This window comes from Nerophis lumbriciformis, linkage group LG08, assembly GCF_033978685.3.
Source record: "Nerophis lumbriciformis linkage group LG08, RoL_Nlum_v2.1, whole genome shotgun sequence".
Classification (NCBI taxonomy): Eukaryota; Metazoa; Chordata; class Actinopteri; order Syngnathiformes; family Syngnathidae; genus Nerophis; species Nerophis lumbriciformis.
The window spans coordinates 48,844,620-48,856,110 of record NC_084555.2 but is presented as its reverse complement, the minus strand read 5'-3'; the positions used below and the strand labels follow the sequence as shown (position 1 = coordinate 48,856,110).

At 40.9% G+C, this 11,491-nt stretch overlaps 1 protein-coding gene across 1 annotated transcript in view; it reads left to right on the top strand.

Moving 5' to 3' along the window:
- The first annotated feature begins 11,038 nt into the window (after nucleotides 1-11,038).
- The window catches only part of shank3a (SH3 and multiple ankyrin repeat domains 3a), a 336,974-nt gene continuing 336,521 nt past the window's right edge, over nucleotides 11,039-11,491 (top strand). The window contains exon 1 of the mRNA XM_072913723.1: nucleotides 11,039-11,085. The gene's annotated coding sequence lies outside the window, so the exon portion shown is untranslated. The remainder of the gene's footprint in view (nucleotides 11,086-11,491) is intronic.

Genomic DNA, 11,491 nt, shown 5'->3' with positions numbered 1-11,491 from the left:
ACTGACCTTTGTTCTGACGTTTGCGTTCAGTCTGAGTTTCCTCACTCACTCACCTTTGCTCTGACGTTTGCGTTCAGTCGGAGTTTCCTCATTCACTTTTGCTCTGACGTTTGCGTTCAGTCGGAGTTTCCTCACTCACCTTTGCTCTGATGTTGGCATTCAGTTGGAGTTTCCCCACTCACCTTTCCTCTGATGTTTGCGTTCAGTCGGAGTTTCCTCAAAAACCTTTTCTCTGACGTTTGCGTTCAGTCGGAGTTTCTTCACTCACCTTTGCTCTGACGTTTGCGTTCAGTCGGAGTTTCCTCACTCACCTTTGCTCTGACGTTTGCGTTCAGTCGGAGTTTCCTCATTCACTTTTGCTCTGACGTTTGCGTTCAGTCGGAGTTTCCTCACTCACCTTTGCTCTGATGTTTGCGTTCAGTCGGAGTTTCCTCAAAAACCTTTTCTCTGACGTTTGCGTTCATTCGGAGTTTCTTCACTCACCTTTGCTCTGACGTTTGCGTTCAGTCGGAGTTTCCTCACTCACCTTTTCTCTAACGTCTGCGTTCAGTGGGAGTTTCCTCACTCACCTTTGCTCTGACGTTTGCGTTCAGTCGGAGTTTCCTCACTCACCTTTTCTCTGACGTTTGCGTTCAGTCGGAGTTTCCTCATTCACTTTTGCTCTGACGTTTGCGTTCAGTCGGAGTTTCCTCACTCACCTTTGCTCTGATGTTGGCATTCAGTTGGAGTTTCCCCACTCACCTTTCCTCTGATGTTTGCGTTCAGTCGGAGTTTCCTCAAAAACCTTTTCTCTGACGTTTGCGTTCAGTCGGAGTTTCTTCACTCACCTTTGCTCTGACGTTTGCGTTCAGTCGGAGTTTCCTCACTCACCTTTGCTCTGACGTTAGCGTTCAGTCGGAGTTTCCTCATTCACTTTTGCTCTGACGTTTGCGTTCAGTCGGAGTTTCCTCACTCACCTTTGCTCTGACGTTTGCGTTCAGACGGAGTTTCCTCACTCACCTTTGCTCTGACGTTAGCGTTCAGTCGGAGTTTCCTCATTCACTTTTGCTCTGACGTTTGCGTTCAGTCGGAGTTTCCTCACTCACCTTTGCTCTGATGTTTGCGTTCAGTCGGAGTTTCCTCAAAAACCTTTTCTCTGACGTTTGCGTTCAGTCGGAGTTTCTTCACTCACCTTTGCTCTGATGTTTGCGTTCAGTCGGAGTTTCCTCACTCACCTTTTCTCTAACGTCTGCGTTCAGTGGGAGTTTCTTCACTCACCTTTTCTCTGACGTGTGCGTTCAGTCTGAGTTTCCTCACTCACTTTTGCTTTGACGTTTGCGTTCAGTCGGAGTTTCCTCACTCACCTTTGCGTTGAGCTCACTGAGGGAAGAACAAGCCGTGCATCCTTACAGGTGAGTGTAAAGGAGCATGTGCAGTCCAAATCAATAGTCATGAGTCTGCTTTTCTGCGTGACTAATGTGATCTTTGTACACGTTCACTTTGACAGCCTCACTTCCTGAAGGTGTGTTTTTGACATCCTATTGGCCTCAGGATGCAGCAGCTGCGAGGAGGAATCTCCCGAGTCTCGGCAAAGTGTTATTTGTGCTTGTAAAAATGACAGGTGGATGTGTTTGTGTGCTTTTGCAGCTCAGCGCCACCCTTTCATGTGGCTCGTAAACGGCTTTAGTGCAACTTTTAAAGGCGCTGCGAGGGATCGATGTTTTATTTTGCAGCGGCAGAGTGTCGGTCACGTTTGATCCAAGGCCATCAGGAGAAATGGACGGCCGTCGGAGGACATTTGTTACGCCAACAAGATAAGGGCGGTAAGCTGAAGGAGCCAAGACATCACGTGGCTCTTTTGTATTCATTTTGTCAGAGTTACACAAAAAGTAGACCTGTTATGCAGATGACACATGTCCACTGCAGAGGACACAGGTTACAACAGAATAAAAGGATGCGAGGGCCACTATAGGTCCAGACATGCTAAGCTAATATCCATCTATTTCAAGAACAAAAGTAGTTTTGAGTGCAATGTGCTGGTAAAACATGCAATATTTTAACTTGTTCACACAACATTACCTTTTTGTCTTGAAAGCTTACATTTTAGTTTCCAATGTGTCTTTAAAGGGGAACATTATCACCAGACCTATGTAAGCGTCAATATATACCTTGATGTTGCAGAAAAAAGACCATATATTTTTTTAACTGATTTCCGAACTCTAAATGGGTGAATTTTGGCGAAATAAACGCCTTTCTAATATTCGCTCTCGGAAAGCAATCCGCCATTTTCTCAAACACCGAGTCAAATCAGCTCTGTTATTTTCCGTTTTTTCGACTGTTTTCCGTACCTTGGAGACATCATGCCTCGTCGGTGTGTTGTCGGAGGGTGTAACAACACGAACAGGGACGGATTCAAGTTGCACCAGTGGCCCAAAGATGCGAAAGTGGCAAGAAATTGGACGTTTGTTCCGCACACTTTACCGACGAAAGCTATGCTACGACAGAGATGGCAAGAATGTGTGGATATCCTGCGACACTCAAAGCAGATGCATTTCCAACGATAAAGTCAAAGAAATCTGCCGCCAGACCCCCATTGAATCTGCCGGAGTGTGTGAGCAATTCAGGGACAAAGGACCAGGTAGCACGGCAAGCAATGGCGGCAGTTTGTTCCCGCAGACGAGCGAGCTAAAACATACTTGCCAACCCTCCCGGATTTTCCGGGAGACTCCCGAAATTCAGCGCCTCTCCCGAAAACCTCCCGGGACAAATTTTCTCCTGAAAATCTCCCGAAATTCAGGCGGAGCTGGAGGCCACGCCCCCTCCAGCTCCATGCGGACCTGAGTGACGTGTTGACAGCCTGTTCACAACATTGCCGTAAACAGCAATGTTGTGACACTTTTAAACAGGACAATACTGCCATCTACTGTACATGCAAATGTGACCCACCCATAATGTGTCACATTTTTGTGTTGATTTATTTATTTTATTTTGTGGTTTGAATTCGTTTTTGGAGCTGTCATTACACATTTATCAGTATTCACATTGGTCAGTAGGGGGCAGTAGGGTGTTTCTTCCCAATTGAATGCTATCACCTGCAGACCGGAAGTGTCTTGTCATTCTGATGAGAGCGACCAGTCTGTGAACAATTGAAACGTCCTGTGTGCTTTTTCCTCCTGTATAACAGGTTAGTTTTGGTGAATCAACTCACTGAATAATATCCATGTGATCTTTATAAGTTTAAGTAAACATTCTGATGGTGGAGCCTAACTCTAAAGTGTTTGTGAGTTGTAGTTTGTATTTGTGAATGAATCCAGTGCACAGCTGCAGTAATCAATACAAAAAGGCGACGTGAGTGCGCAATGTTTATATAGGAACTTCTGATCCTAATTCAGACTCCCAAATTAGAGCTCCCGTTTTCTTATTGATTTTTTAATGTATATTTGTATAATGTGTGTGTTCTGAAATAGTGACAGAGAATAGAACAAGGATGGCCAATTCAACCCTTAACTCAACAATGAGTAGATGAGTGTTGTGTGTGTATATGTGTAAATAAATGAACACTGAAATTCAAGTATTTCTTTATATATATATATATATATATATATATATATATATATATATATGTAATAAAAAAAAATAAAAAAAAATATGTATATATATATATATATATATATATATATATATATATATATATATATATATATATATATATATAGCTAGAATTCACTGAAAGTCAAGTATTTCTTATATATATATATATATATATATATATATCTAAACCACGCCCCCAACCACGCCCCCCGCCCCACCCCCGACCACGCCCCCCACCCCCCAACCCCCACCTCCCGAAATCGGAGGTCTCAAGGTTGGCAAGTATGAGCTAAACCCCCTGGATGTCTTGGCTCACACCGTCCCTTATGCCACCGAAGATCATCAAGAGAAGAATATCGACCCTAGCTTCCCTGGCCTGCTGACATCAACTCCAAAACTGGACAGATCAGCTTTCAGGAAAAGAGCGCGGATGAGGGTATGTCTACAGAATATATTAATTGATGAAAATTGGGCTGTCTGCACTCTCAAAGTGCATGTTGTTGCCAAATGTATTTCATATGCTGTAAACCTAGTTCATAGTTGTTAGTTTCCTTTAATGCCAAACAAACACATACCAATCGTTGGTTAGAAGGCGATCGCCGAATTCGTCCTCGCTTTCTCCCGTGTCGCTGGCTGTCGTGTCGTTTTCCTCGGTTTCGCTTGCATACGGTTCAAACCGATATGGCTCAATAGCTTCAGTTTCTTCTTCAATTTCGTTTTCGCTACCTGCCTCCACACTACAACCATCCGTTTCAATACACGCGTAATCTGTTGAATCGCTTAAGCCGCTGAAATCCGAGTCTGAATCCGAGCTAATGTCGCTATAGCTTGCTGTTCTATCCGCCATGTTTGTGTCATGTCTGTGTGATCACGTTTTTGTTTTGGTCATGTTCGGTTTTGTTTTTGGACTTTTTGTGCACTTTTGTTTTGTCACCACAGCAACCATTAGTTTTCACCTGTCACGTCACGCACCTGTTTCACGTTTTGAGTCACGCACCTGTTTTCGTTAATCATGTCTATAGTATTTAAGTTCATTGTTTTCAGTTTGTCGTTCTGACGACATCCCACAATTATGCTCTACACACTCTTCATCCTCTTAGATCCTGCTTCATGTCCCATGCCAAAGTAAGTTTTTGTTCCATGTTTATAGTCTTTTTGGTTTCACAGTTTGTTCTCCGCCATTGTGCGCACCTTTTGTTTACTTCCTTTTTTTGCAGTTATAGTGTTTAAATAAAAATTTACTTACATTCCCGTCTCGCCCGAGCCAACTTTCCGTTGCATCCCGGAAAAGCAAACACCCAGGACCAAGTCATGACAGTTTGTTTGTATTCACTATGTGACGTCACAGGAAAATGGACGGGTGTATATAACGATGGTTAAAATCAGGCACTTTGAAGCTTTTTTTAGGGATGTTGCGTGATGGGTAAAATTTTGAAAAAAACTTCGAAAAATATAATAAGCCACTGGGAACTGATTTTTAATGGTTTTAACCCTTCTGAAATTGTGATAATGTTCCCCTTTAATATAAATGAGATATTTGCAATTTATCAGGCCAAGTTATGCTGCAAACAGGTGAAGTCTATGATCGTCATCACCCTTTTCCTCTTTGCAAGAACTACTAACCTTGGTCACAAAGAGCCAAAGATGACGTCAGAGCGTACTTCTACTGGATCCTCCAGAAGTGGATTTTCCCATGGTGCAACTACCATGGCCATGACTCTTTAGTTAGCTTTTTTGCTGTTTTAAGCGACTGTAGCTTGTCTTTTCGTGTAAGGTTACCACAAGGTGTCCCTTGAAGAGTGGGTTGGAAGAAGTTCTTCCCTTCCTGGTCTGGGTTCTTTGGATTCACACAGCATCTGGAAAATATTCACAGCGCTTCACTTTTTCCACATTTTCCCATGTTAGGGCCTTCTTCCAAAATGGAATACATTTGTTTTTTCCTAAAATTCTACACACAATACCCCATATTGACAATTCGAAAAGTTTTATTTTTAAATTTGCAAATGTATTAAAACTAAAAAACTAAAAATACATGTACAAACCCCGTTTCCATATGAGTTGGGAAATTGTGTTAGATGTAAATATAAACGGAATACAATGATTTGCAAATCATTTTCAGCCCATATTCAGTTGAATATGCTACAAAGACAACATATTTGATGTTCAAACTGATAAACATTTTTTTTTTTGCAAATAATCATTAACTTTAGAATTTGATGCCAGCAACACGTGACAAAGAAGTTGGGAAAGGTGGCAATAAATACTGATAAAGTTGAGGAATGCTCATCCAAGACTTATTTGGAACATCCCACAGGTGAACAGGCTAATTGGGAACAGGTGGGTGCCATGATTGGGTATAAAAGTAGATTCCATGAAATGCTCAGTCATTCACAAACAAGGATGGGGCGAGGGTCACCACTTTGTCAACAAATGCGTGAGCAAATTGTTGAACAGTTTAAGAAAAACCTTTCTCAACCAGCTATTGCAAGGAATTTAAGGATTTCACCATCTACGCTCCGTAATATCATCAAAGGGTTCAGAGTATCTGGAGAAATCACTGCACGTAAGCAGCTAAGCCCGTGACCTTCGATCCCTCAGGCTGTACTGCATCAACAAGCGACATCAGTGTGTAAAGGATATCACCACATGGGCTCAGGAACACTTCAGAAACCCACTGTCAGTAACTACAGTTGGTCGCTACATCTGTAAGTGCAAGTTAAAACTCGAAAACCGTTTATCAACAACACCCAGAAACGCCGTCGGCTTCGCTGGGCCTGAGCTCATCTAAGATGGACTGATACAAAGTGGAAAAGTGTTCTGTGGTCTGACGAGTCCACATTTCAAATTGTTTTTGGAAACTGTGGACGTCGTGTCCTCCGGACCAAAGAGGAAAAGAACCATCCGGATTGTTATAGGCGCAAAGTTGATGCATGTGTGATGGTATGGGGGTGTATTAGTGCCCAAGACATGGGTAACTTACACATCTGTGAAGGCGCCATTAATGCTGAAAGGTACATACAGGTTTTGGAGCAACATACTGTATGTTGCCATCCAAGCAATGTTACCATGGACGCCCCTGCTTATTTCAGCAAGAACAATGCCAAGCCACGTGTTACATCAACGTGGCTTCATAGTAAAATAGTGCGGGTACTAGACTGGCCTGCCTGTAGTCAAGACCTGTCTCCCATTGAAAATGTGTGGCGCATTATGAAGCCTAAAATAGCACAACGGAGACCCCCGGACTGTTGAACAACTTAAGCTGTACATCAAGCAAGAATGGGAAAGAATTCCACTTAAAAAATGTGTCTCCTCAGTTCCCAAACGTTTACTGAGTGTTGTTAAAAGGAAAGGCCATGTAACACAGTGGTGAACATGCCCTTTCCCAACTATTTTGGCACGTGTTGCAGCCATGAAATTCTCAGTTAATTATTATTTGCAAAAAAAAAATAAAGTTTATGAGTTTGAACATCAAATATCTTGTCTTTGTAGTGCATTCAATTGAATATGGATTGAAAAGGATTTGCAAATCATTGTATTCCGTTTATATTTACATCTAACACAATTTCCCAACTCATATGGAAACAGGGTTTGTACACAAGTATTGACAGCCTTTGCTCAGTACTTAGTTGATGCACCTTTGGCAGCAATTACAGCCTCAAGTCTTTTTGAATATAATGCCACAAGCTTGGCACACCTATCTTTGGGCACTTTCTCTCTTTCCTCTTTGCAACACCTCTCAAGCTCCATCAGGTTGGATGGGAAGTGTTGGTTTTCACCCATGATGTCTCTGCACGTTGCTGCATTCAACTTTTCCTCTATCCTGACTAGTCTCCCTGTTCCTGCCGCTGAAAAAAACACCCCCACAGCATGATGCTGCCAACACCATGCTTCACTGTCGGGATGGTATTGTCCTGGTGATGAGCGGTGCCTGGTTTCCTCCAAACATTCACGCCAAAGACTTCAACCTTTGTCTTGTCAGACCAGAGAATTTAGTTTCTCATGGTCTGAGAGTCTTTCAGGTGCATTCTGGCAAACTTTTGATTAAGAAATGGCTTCCGTCTGGCCACTGATTGGTGGATTGTCCTTGATTGTTCTCCTCTCTCCACAGAGGAATGCTGTAGCTCTGACAGAGTGACCATGGTCTTGGTCACCTCCCTGACTAGACTAAGATGAATGCAGCAATGTACAGAGACATCCTGCATGAAAACCAACACTTCCCATCCAACCTGATGGAGCTTGAGAGGTGCTGCAAAGAGGAAAGAGAGAAAGTGCCCAAAGATAGGTGTGCCAAGCTTGTGGCTGATGCTCAGTCCCTCTCACTCATGTTCAGTCTCACTCTCAGTCCCTCATTTACATCACCTGTCTCAGAGTCACTCCTTCTCAGTATCACTCTGTCTGTCTCATTCTCAGTTTGTCTCACTCTCTCATTGTCATTCGCTCGAGTTCTCATTTTTACTCTCATTGTCTCATTTTCAGTCAGTCTGAGTTTCACTCTCTCAAGATGTGTCTCTTATTTGGAGTTTGTGTCATTCTCAGTCTCATAGTCTGTACTTATTTATAGTTTGTGTCATTCTCAGTCTCATAGTCTGTACTTATTTATAGTTTGTGCCATTCTCAGTCTCATAGGCTGTACTTATTTATAGTTTGTGTCATTCTCAGTCTCATAGTCTCTACTTATTTATAGTTTGTGTCATTCTCAGTCTCATAGTCTGGACTTATTTATAGTTTGTGTCATTCTCAGTCTCATAGTCTGGACTTATTTATAGTTTGTGTCATTCTCAGTCTCATAGTCTGTACTTATTTATAGTTTGTGCCATTCTCAGTCTCATAGTCTGTACTTATTTATAGTTTGTGTCATTCTCAGTCTCATAGTCTGTACTTATTTATAGTTTGTGTCATTCTCAGTCTCATAGTCTGTACTTATTTATAGTTTGTGTCATTCTCAGTCTCATAGTCTGTACTTATTTATAGTTTGTGTCATTCTCAGTCTCATAGTCTCTACTTATTTATAGTTTGTGTCATTCTCAGTCTCATAGTCTGTACTTATTTATAGTTTGTGTCATTCTCAGTCTCATAGTCTCTACTTATTTATAGTTTGTGTCATTCTCAGTCTCATAGTCTGTACTTATTTATAGTTTGTGTCATTCTCAGTCTCATAGTCTCTACTTATTTATAGTTTGTGCCATTCTCAGCCTCGTAGTCTGTACTTATTTATAGTTTGTGTCATTCTCAGTCTCATAGTCTGTACTTATTTATAGTTTGTGCCATTCTCAGTCTCATAGTCTGGACTTATTTATAGTTTGTGCCATTCTCAGTCTCATAATCTGTATTTATTTATAGTTTGAGTCATTCTCAGTCTCATAGTCTGTACTTATTTATAGTTTGTGCCATTCTCAGCCTCATAGTCTGTACTTATTTATAGTTTGTGTCATTCTCAGTCTCATAGTCTGTACTTATTTATAGTTTGTGTCATTCTCAGTCTCATAGTCTCTACTTATTTATAGTTTGTGTCATTCTCAGCCTCATAGTCTGTACTTATTTATAGTTTGTGTCATTCTCAGTCTCATAGTCTGTACTTATTTATAGTTTGTGTCATTCTCAGTCTCATAGTCTGTACTTATTTATAGTTTGTGTCATTCTCAGCCTCATAGTCTCTACTTATTTATAGTTTGTGTCATTCTCAGTCTCATAGTCTCTACTTATTTATAGTTTGTGTCATTCTCAGTCTCATAGTCTGTACTTATTTATAGTTTGTGTCATTCTCAGTCTCATAGTCTCTACTTATTTATAGTTTGTGTCATTCTCAGTCCCATAGTCTCTACTTATTTATAGTTTGTGTCATTCTCAGCCTCATAGTCTCTACTTATTTATAGTTTGTGTCATTCTCAGTCTCATAGTCTGTACTTATTTATAGTTTGTGTCATTCTCAGTCTCATAGTCTCTACTTATTTATAGTTTGTGTCATTCTCAGTCTCATAGTCTGTACTTATTTATAGTTTGTGTCATTCTCAGTCTCATAGTCTGTACTTATTTATAGTTTGTGTCATTCTCAGTCTCATAGTCTCTTATTTCCAGTCAGTTGTAATTTGTCATCTCTCTCTCTCTCTCTCTCTCTCTCTCTCTCTCTCTCTCTCTCTCTCTCTCTCTCTCTCTCTTTCTCTCTCTCTCTGTCTCTCTCTCTCTCTCTCTCTCTCTCTCTCTCTCTCTGTCTTCTAATCAGTCATTTTCAGTCTCGTTTTCTTTCTCTTGTTTTCAGGCTCAGTCTCTGACTCTGCCAGTCTTGGTCTTACTTTCTGGGTTTCACTCTCACTCTGATTCGCAGTCTGCCATTGTTAGGCACATAGTCTCTGATTTCTAGGCAGTCTCGCTCTGTCGTGTTCAGTCTCCCGTTTAAAGTTTCTATCTCATAATCAGCCATTCTCAGTTTCCCAATCACTCTGTCTGTCTGTCTCATTCTCAGTCGTTTTCAATCTTTGTCTCCGGCTTTCGGTCAGTCTGAGCCTTACACTCTCATTTTCATTCTCCCATTCTCAGTCTCATAAAATCAGTCTGGCATGGTCATTCTTACTCTGTCATGGTCAATCTCAGTCTTTACAGTCTCTGTATCATAATATAACACTGCTGTCATGGTCAGTCTCTGTCTCATAATATCAGTCTGTCATGGTCATTCTTACTCTGTCATGGTCAATCTCAGTCTTTACAGTGTCTGTATCATAATATAACACTGTCATGGTCAGTCTCTGTCTCATAATATCAGTCTGTCATGGTCATTCTTACTCTGTCATGGTCAATCTCAGTCTTTACAGTGTCTGTATCATAATATAACACTGTCATGGTCAGTCTCTGTCTCATAATATCGGTCTGTCATGGTCAGTCTCAGTCTCTGTCTCATAATCGATCTTTCTCATAGTCTCCCATTCTCGGTTTGTCTCCGTCTCCTGTTCTTGCTTTTTTCACTCCCGATCTCGGACTTTCTGTCACGCTCAGGTTTACTCTCTGATTTTCATTGCCACTCTTTCAGGCTTCCATCTACGGTCATAATCAGGTCTTCTCAGTCACCGACAGACTTCACGTAGGACACTATGAGAGTCTGTCATTATAATGTTAGTATGTGTCATTCTCAGTTTGTCTCTTTTTAGTCTCTTAATCTTGGTCTGCAGTGACTACCTGGAACTCAAGTCTACCTCTACCAGTGGCGAGTAGCCAGTTGAAGGCTTATTTTTTGAATGCCCGCATTGGTCTTCAGCCATTCCAGTCACTCGTTTGTGTTGACGGTATGCTTCAGGGAAAGGCTAGACATTGATACAATCAGCAAATAACAGCATTAGCATACACCTTGTCTATTCATAGTGCTGTGTTTAGCAAGAAGGCCACATGGTCAGCCGTAATAATCCTATTACCTCTTTACCTTCTTACGCTGAGGTCTTACCTTCACTTGCTATGAGACGCTACATCTTTGGTTCTTCTCTTTGTTGACTCCCTGGTCTCCCATTCAGAAAGAAGCGCCGTCTTGTGGTACGTGTTGTGCTGTTTCTGCAGTGGTTAGCGTAGATGCTGCTTTGTGCTAGTTTGGAGGTTCTTCTTGCTGTCTTTGACATTTCACACCATTTGGGGTTAGTTTTACCCATACTTGCCAACCTTTAGACCTCCGATTTCGGGAGGTGGGGGGGCGTGGTTGGGGGCGTGGTTAAGATATATATATATAAGAAATACTTGACTTTCAGTGAATTCTAGCTATATATATATACATATATTATTACATATATACTGTATATATATATATATATATATATATATATATATATATATATATATATATATATATATATATACATATGTATACATATATATATATATATATATATATATATATATATATATTATATATATATATATATATATATATATATATATATATATA